At 53.6% G+C, this 8319-nt stretch overlaps 1 long non-coding RNA gene across 1 annotated transcript in view; it reads left to right on the forward strand.

The window, feature by feature from the left end:
- Positions 1-4127: 4127 nt before the first annotated feature.
- LOC311578549 overlaps positions 4128-8319 on the forward strand; it is a 10188-nt gene continuing 5996 nt past the window's right edge. Inside the window, exon 1 of the long non-coding RNA XR_014772885.1 lies at positions 4128-4329. This is a non-coding gene — a long non-coding RNA (uncharacterized lncRNA). The remainder of the gene's footprint in view (positions 4330-8319) is intronic.

Raw genomic sequence — 8319 nt, forward strand, 5'->3', positions numbered from 1 at the left:
GTGGGTGAGGAGGCAGGGGGTGGGTGAGGAGGCAGGGGGTGGGTGAGGAGGCAGGGGGTGGGTGAGGAGGCAGGAGGTGGGTGAGGAGGCAGGAGGTGGGTGAGGAGGCAGGGGGTGGGTGAGGAGGCAGGGGGTGGGTGAGGAGGCAGGAGGTGGGTGAGGAGGCAGGGGGTGGGTGAGGAGGCAGGAGGTGGGTGAGGAGGCAGGAGGTGGGTGAGGAGGTAGGGGTGGGTGAGGAGGCAGGAGGTGGGTGAGGAGGCAGGAGGTGGGTGAGGAGGTAGGGGTGGGTGAGGAGGCAGGAGGTGGGTGAGGAGGCAGGGGGTGGGTGAGGAGGCAGGGGGTGGGTGAGGAGGCAGGGGGTGGGTGAGGAGGTAGGGGGTGGGTGAGGAGGCAGGAGGTGGGTGAGGAGGCAGGAGGTGGGTGAGGAGGCAGGAGGTGGGTGAGGAGGCAGGGGGTGGGTGAGGAGGTAGGGGGTGGGTGAGGAGGCAGGAGGTGGGTGAGGAGGCAGGGGGTGGGTGAGGAGGCAGGGGGTGGGTGAGGAGGCAGGGGGTGGGTGAGGAGGCAGGGGTGGGTGAGGAGGCAGGAGGTGGGTGAGGAGGCAGGAGGTGGGTGAGGAGGCAGGAGGTGGGTGAGGAGGCAGGGGGTGGGTGAGGAGGCAGGGGGTGGGTGAGGAGGCAGGGGGTGGGTGAGGAGGCAGGGGGTGGGTGAAGAGGGAGGAGGTAGGGGTGGGTGAGGAGGCAGGAGGTGGGTGAGGAGGCAGGGGGTGGGTGAGGAGGCAGGGGGTGGGTGAAGAGGGAGGAGGTAGGGGTGGGTGAGGAGGCAGGGGGTGGGTGAGGAGGCAGGGGGTGGGTGAGGAGGCAGGGGGTGGGTGAGGAGGCAGGGGGTGGGTGAGGAGGCAGGAGGTGGGTGAGGAGGCAGGAGGTGGGTGAGGAGGCAGGAGGTGGGTGAGGAGGCAGGGGGTGGGTGAGGAGGCAGGGGGTGGGTGAGGAGGCAGGGGGTGGGTGAAGAGGGAGGAGGTAGGGGTGGGTGAGGAGGCAGGAGGTGGGTGAGGAGGCAGGGGGTGGGTGAGGAGGTAGGGGGTGGGTGAGGAGGCAGGAGGTGGGTGAGGAGGCAGGGGGTGGGTGAGGAGGCAGGGGGTGGGTGAGGAGGCAGGAGGTGGGTGAGGAGGCAGGAGGTGGGTGAGGAGGCAGGGGGTGGGTGAGGAGGCAGGGGGTGGGTGAGGAGGCAGGAGGTGGGTGAGGAGGCAGGGGGTGGGTGAGGAGGCAGGAGGTGGGTGAGGAGGCAGGGGGTGGGTGAGGAGGCAGGAGGTGGGTGAGGAGGCAGGGGGTGGGTGAGGAGGCAGGAGGTGGGTGAGGAGGCAGGGGGTGGGTGAGGAGGCAGGGGGTGGGTGAGGAGGCAGGGGGTGGGTGAGGAGGCAGGGGGTGGGTGAGGAGGCAGGAGGTGGGTGAGGAGGCAGGAGGTGGGTGAGGAGGCAGGAGGTGGGTGAGGAGGCAGGAGGTGGGTGAGGAGGCAGGGGGTGGGTGAGGAGGCAGGGGGTGGGTGAGGAGGCAGGAGGTGGGTGAGGAGGCAGGGGGTGGGTGAGGAGGCAGGGGGTGGGTGAGGAGGTAGGGGTGGGTGAAGAGGGAGGAGGTAGGGGTTGGTAAGGCGGTAGGAGGTAGGGGGTAGGGATGCATGAGGAAGTAGGAGATGGGTGAGGAGATAGGTAGAGGTGAATTAGGAGGTAAGGATGGGTGAGGAGGTAGGGGTGGGTGAGGAGGTAGGGGTGGGTGAGGAGGTAGGGGTGGGTGAGGAGGTAGGGGTGGGTGAGGAGGTAGGGGTGGGTGAGGAGGTAAGGATGGGTGAGGAGGTAGGGGTGGGTGAGGAGGTAGGGGTGGGTGAGGAGGTAGGGGTGGGTGAGGAGGTAGGGGTGAATAAGGAGGTAGAAGTGAGGCTCAGGCTGTCTGGGGAACCTCATCCATGAATAGGCATCTGTAAATGAAAGTGCCAGGATGGTCAGCATCCCTTGTCCAGCCTCAATTCCACCTGTCTCAAGAGTGTGCAACCTGATTTAGAAATAGGACAGTAGCCGGGCGCGGTGGGGATACGCGCCTTTAATTCCCAGCACTGGGAGGCAGAGGCAGGCAGATTGATGTGAGTTTGAGGCCAGCCTGGTCTACAAAGTGAGTCCAGGACAGCCAAGGCTACACCGAGAGACCCTGTCTCGAAACAAACAAACAAACAAACAAAAAAGAAATAGGACAGTGTCACGCTGGATTAGCTTGGGGGCCCCTTAAGGCTGACTGCTGTCCTAAGAGGGAGATTTCACACAGACTTTGTCTCTGAGAGGAGAGGCCACTGAAAAACAAAGGCAGGGGTTAGTAATTAGGGATGTTGATGCAAGCCAGGGATCACAGGTGTCCGCTGTTGTAATGAAACACTACAGCCTGAGGGGCGGGCCTAAACATAGCTGTTTCTCATGGGTTGAAGATCAAGTGTGGGCAGATTTGTGTGTGAGGAGAGCCTGCCTCCTGGCTTTAGGGTGGCTGGGCTGTACTGTTTGTTTGAGACAGGGTTTCTCTGTGTAGCCTTGGCTGTCCTGGAACTCAGGCCATACACGAGGCTGGCCTCAAACTGAGATCTGCTTGCCTCTGCCTCCCGAGCGCTTGGGTGGCTGCTTTCTTGTTTGACTTTTACATGTGGAGCAGAGAAGCTGGGAGGGTGGGAAGGAGGGGGTCTCCCATTTCTTTTTATGTGAGGGTGCTAATTTCATCCCTGGTGCCCCACCCTCATGACCTCACCTGCATTCATTTACTACCAAAGTTTCCAATTCTTACCACCATATGGGGGCTAGTGTTCTCGCTCAGTCGTAGAGTACTTGCCTAAAGTATGAGAGGCCCCGGGTGCTGTCTAGAACACAGAGAAATATATATATATATATATATATATATATATATATATATATATATATATATATATATATAATTTATTTTACGTTTATTTTCCCCATCCCCACCCCCATGTGTTCAGGGACATCTTGCCAGAGCTGCTGCTCTCCTCTCAGCAGCTGGGTACCAGGAATCATTAGGCCACTGAGCCGTCTCAGCATTCCATAAGTAAGTGAGCTTTGGAGGACACACACACACTCAGTCTATAGTCTCAGCGACGGCAGAACTACATGCAGAAGACTGACTTCCTTGATTTGACACCTTCAACTCTTCTGCCTTCCAGCTGGGAGAGGCCCAGCATGGCGGTTGCTGCAGGAAAGCTGGCCACCCTAAGCTTTCCCTTTCTCTCTTCTTCCCTCTTCATCCAGGCTAGGGGCTTCCCAGCTTTCCCAAGTCGCCTCATTGGCTTTCTCAGTACAAGGTCCCATGGTCTGAATTGCTCACTGGGAAGGTTGGAGGACACAACGCACTGTAGTCAGTGTCTGACAGGAAGCCTCCCCACCTATGAGCAACGTTGAGTTGGGGGGGGGGGGGAAGCCGTGAACACTCACTTCAGAGACCAAAGCTTAAATGCAAGCTTTACTTTCTGCGCACGTGCAGGGAGGCAGCCAGTTCGGGGATCTGAATGGCGTCCCCGAAGGGAGATTGCAATTGCACAACATTTTAAAAGGATGGGAGCACAAAGCGAGGGGGGGGCAGGGTGGGCTCCTGCATGGACCAATCATATTTTGACACAAGAGGTTGAGCAAGGAAGTAAATGTGGGTGACTGGGCCTTATCCAGGTCACATGGTTTCAGGACCTTTGACTCAGCTGTTTGCAGTCATGTCCCGCTTGAACTTTGGCCTGGAATTTAGAATGACGGGGGAAGAGAGGAGTGGGCAAGCTTTACATCAAAACAGGCGACACATGTATGCCTTGTGTGCCTTAGTTTAGATAAGGGCATAAAGGCAACGTCCCTCTTTACAGCCTTTACAGGTTAACAGACCAACATGAAACACCTGAAGAAGCACTGTCCCTGCTCAGTAAGACAGAGGTTGTTCCTGCGATGGCTGGACTCGGGCAACTGTCTCCTAACAGCGGGCATCACTGGCTGCCAGGGCACAAACTTTGGGATCTCTTGTGTTGAGCCTGTGGTTGGCAGGTTAAACTGTGACCCAGTAAAATACCCATGATCCTCTGGAGTCTTGTTCCGTTGACTCTCGCAGTATTCTGAAAACAAATCCAGGAGCATTAGCTCACTTAGCATAGTTGAAGGTGACCTTATTTATGAACAGCTATTGCCCGCATCCTACAGTCAGATTTCAAAGAGCTCTGAAGGACAAAATCTACGAGAAGCTCACACTGAGTGTTAGAACGGAACGCTGCCTCTCGAGAGAGCTGAGCATGGGGATCACACACTCGGAGGTAGGAATGGGGTCTCTATCTGATCTCCAGCCTCGGGGACCACCCCTCTCTTCTGGTCAAAGTAGCTATGCTGGACCCTCTTTTCTTCTCAGACTCACCAAGACCCTTGTACAGGGTAGTATGAGGGCCAGCCTGGGCTACATGAGAGCCTGTCAAAAAGCAAAACAAACAAAACAACAAACAAACAAACAAAACAAAGAAAGAAAAGAAAAAGTCATTCTGCTGGGGAATGGCTCGAAGCTTCTCCATTCCTCCTGTCACACAGGGAGGGCAAGCAGAGCTGCTGCTGATAACTGGACCCGAGCAGAGGGCAGAGCCTCTCAAAGGCAGGAACCTGAGAAGTGAGGTCCAGGGGCTCAATCACTAGTGCTGGGGGAGGGGAGGGGGTGGATCTGGAATGATCTGGACAGCCATACCAAAAGCACTGGCTTTTGCTCAGACCCACAGAGAGTTTCTTGTTGTTGTTCCTGTTGTTTGTTTTGAGACAGGGTTTCTCTGTGTAGCCCTGGCTGTCCTGGAACTCACTGTGTATGACTAGGCTGGCTTCGAACTGAGAGATCAGCCTGCCTCTGCCTCCCGAGTGCTGGGATTAAAGGTGTGCACCACCGCTGCCTGGCCTTTTTTTTTTTTTTTGAGAGTTTTAAGCAGAATAATGTATGTACTTGGGTTTATGTTTTCATTTCATCATTTATTTGTTTTCTTGTATGTGCATGTGGGTGGTGTATGTGCATGTGTGTGGTGTATGTGCATGTGTGTGGCGTATGTGCATGTGTGTGGTGTATGTGCATGTGTGTGGTGTATGTGCATGTGTGTGGTGTATGTGCATGTGTGTGGCGTATGTGCATGTGTGTGGCGTATGTGCATGTGTGTGGCGTATGTGCATGTGTGTGGTGTATGTGCATGTGTGTGGCGTATGTGCATGTGTGTGGTGTATGTGCATGTGTGTGGTGTATGTACACACACAGAGTAGACACCAGCTACTCTACTGTCTATTCCTACCTTGTTCTTTTGAGACATGGTCTTTCACTGAACCAGGAGCTAGGCTGGCAGCCAGCAAGCCCCTGCAATCCTCCTGTCCCCGCCTCCACCCTCCCTAGCTCTGGTGTTACAAACATGTGCATAGCCACGCCCGGCTTTTTAAATGGTTACTGGGGATTTGAACCCATGTCCCTGTGCTTGTGGAATGAGCACCCCTACCCACTGAGCTGTCTCCCTAGCCAAGTGTATGTGTGTGTGTGTGTGTGTGTGTGTGTGTGTGTGTGTGTGTGTGTGTGTGTTTATGGAGGCAGATTGCTATGTCTGGGGCAATTCAAGAAGCTGATCAAATGTTCTGTAAGCATCTACCACATTGCCCGGGACTTGACTGACAGCTGACACCTTCCTATTGTTCCTAGCCAATCAGAGTGAGCTAAATACACCTCCTTACCCAAACCAATCATGCAGGATGGTCACTTCTCCTTAGCCACCAACAGCTGGACCGGCTGCACCTGAAGCTTTCCCCTCCTTCCACTCCAGAGTGTCTCCATCACTTCCACCTACCTACACAGCTGCCAAAGAGCGAGTGATGAACTCTGACATCCTCTTTCTTTCCGCTTCCCAGCCACGGATGTGGACTGTTCTGTTTTACCTTGCCCTCCAAGCTGTGATGGATGGAAACCTCTGAACCAAAATAAATCCATCCTTCCCTTAAAAGAAGAAAAAGAAAGAAAGAAAGAAAAAGAAAAGAAAAACCCAAAACAAAAACTGCTGGGGATATAGTTCTGTACAGAGTGCTTGCCTAGCATGTGTGAGGCCCTGGGCTCCATTCCCAGTACTAAGATAGAAAAAGATCAGTGATGGTGACATTCTTGCTATAGCAAGAATTAGTGGCATTAATAATCGGTGGCAACCAGACCAAAGAGTCTTGCTTTCTCATTGGCCCATGTGCAGCACCCACACCCAGCCAGTTTTTGCCTTATGTTGGAAAACTGAGCCTATTCCCAGCATGCTTCAGGCTGGAGGTGGAAGATGATGGACAGAAAAGAGCTTTATCTCATCTTAAGGAGGGCCTGCCAATCACAGACTAGATCTGGCAGTAACAAGGCGGGCTTCAGGTGCCAGTAGGCAAGAGGGGCTCTGGGGACAAAGCAGGAAAGATAAAGTGGTGATGCTATGACAGAGGAAAAATGGAGGAGGAGGAGGAGGAGGAGGAGGAGGAGGAAGAGGAGGAGGAAAAGGAAGCACTTTGGAAAGCTCCAGCTGGGCCCCAATGGACTAAAAGAAACTAAGGCAAGGGTCACATAAGTCAGCTGTGGCCAAGCATATAATGTTTTGATTATAATTTGAATATCTAGCTGGATGTGGTAGTGCACGCCTTTAGCCCCAGCACTCAGGAGGCAGAGACAGGCAGATCTCTGTGAGTTCAAGGCCAGCCTAGTCTACAAAGTGAGTTCCAGGACAGCCAAGGCTACACAGAGAAACCCTGTGAACAAGAACAAACAAACAATTAAATGTCTAATCCTGGTTTCCTAAGGGATGAGATTAGCACACACTTTGTTTCTCTGCCTCTGACCTCGTAAGGCTGGACTTGGTGAGTGGGGACACTCTGCAGGGAAATGTGGCAGACAGAGTCACCCGAGGACCGTGTCCTTGCTGTGTTGTTACAGAAGATTAGGGCTGGAGTGGGTAGATGGTGGATGCAGGCTTACAAAGGTGTCTACAGGCCAGCTTACGTTGTCCAGCCATGCCAATTTGTCACCTCAGACTGTGTGCCATTCTCTTTTGTTGTCATTGTTGTTTACTTGAGGAGGTCTGTCATTATAGCCCAAGCTGGCTATGTAGTCCAGGCTGTTCATGAATGCTTGGCGGTAATTCCTATCTCAGCCTCACACTAGGCTCACAAGCATGAATAGCCTTGGCCATCCTGGACTTGATTTGTAGACCAGGCTGCCCTTGAACTCACATTGATCCACCTGCCTCTGCCTCCCGAGTGCTGGGATTAAAGGTGTGCGCCACCACGTGCGGCTTATGCTATTCTTTTTTAAAAAAAATATTTGTTATTATGCATACAGTGCTGAAGAGGGCATCAGATCACATTATAGATGGTTGTGAGCCACCATGTGGTTGCTGGGAATTGAACTCATGACCTCTGGGAGAGCAATCAGTGCTCTTAACCGCTGAGCCATCTCTCCAGCCCCATGCCATTCTTTTTTAAGATTTAGTTTGGTGAGGCTGGAGAGATGGCTCAGCAGTTAATAGCACTTGTTCTTGAAGAGGACTGGGCTGGATTCCTAGCACTCTCACTGCAGCTCACAAAACCATCTGGTATTCAGTCCCAGGAGATCTGACACCCTCTTCTAATCTCCCTGGGTGCCAGGCACATACCTAACACACAGACATACATGTGAGCAAAACACTCATAGGCACAAAATAAATAGGTCTGAAAGAGAATAAAAGATTCAAGTGTTGCCGCGCAGTGGTGACCCACGCCTTTAATCCCAGCACATGAGAGGCAGAGGCAGAGAGCCTGGTCTACAAAGCGAGTCCAGGATAGTCAAGGCTACACAGAGAAATCCTGTCTTGAAAAAAAACAAAAACAAAAAAAATTCAAGTGTTTAAAGAAGACAGAAAAAGAAGGGGGGGGGGAGAAAAGAAAAGAAAAGGGAAACCAGTGTGCTGTATCTGGGGTTCTGTCTGGCCAGTGGAACAGACTTTGCAGAGGAAAACTGTGGTAAAATGTTAGCTCTGCCAATAGAACCACACTTTGACCTTGAGCTCAGTAGCCCAGGCATCTTGGATGCTGCCTTCAGGGTTATGGCCATTGAGAAAGGCCTGGCCTGGGGCCAAGCAGATCTCTCTCCAGGTGAAACTTCTCCCCTGGGTGGGGCCTGTGCAGGATGAGTGGCAGGCCTTCTTGGCAGAAGCAGGGAGCAAGTCACCTACAGCATCCTCCTTTCTCCCAGGCCATTTATTATTGTGCTACCTAATGTCATGCATCCTAATGTTGACTTG

Source organism: Acomys minous (assembly GCF_964271855.1).
Source record: "Acomys minous genome assembly, chromosome: 12".
NCBI lineage: Eukaryota > Metazoa > Chordata > Mammalia > Rodentia > Muridae > Acomys > Acomys minous.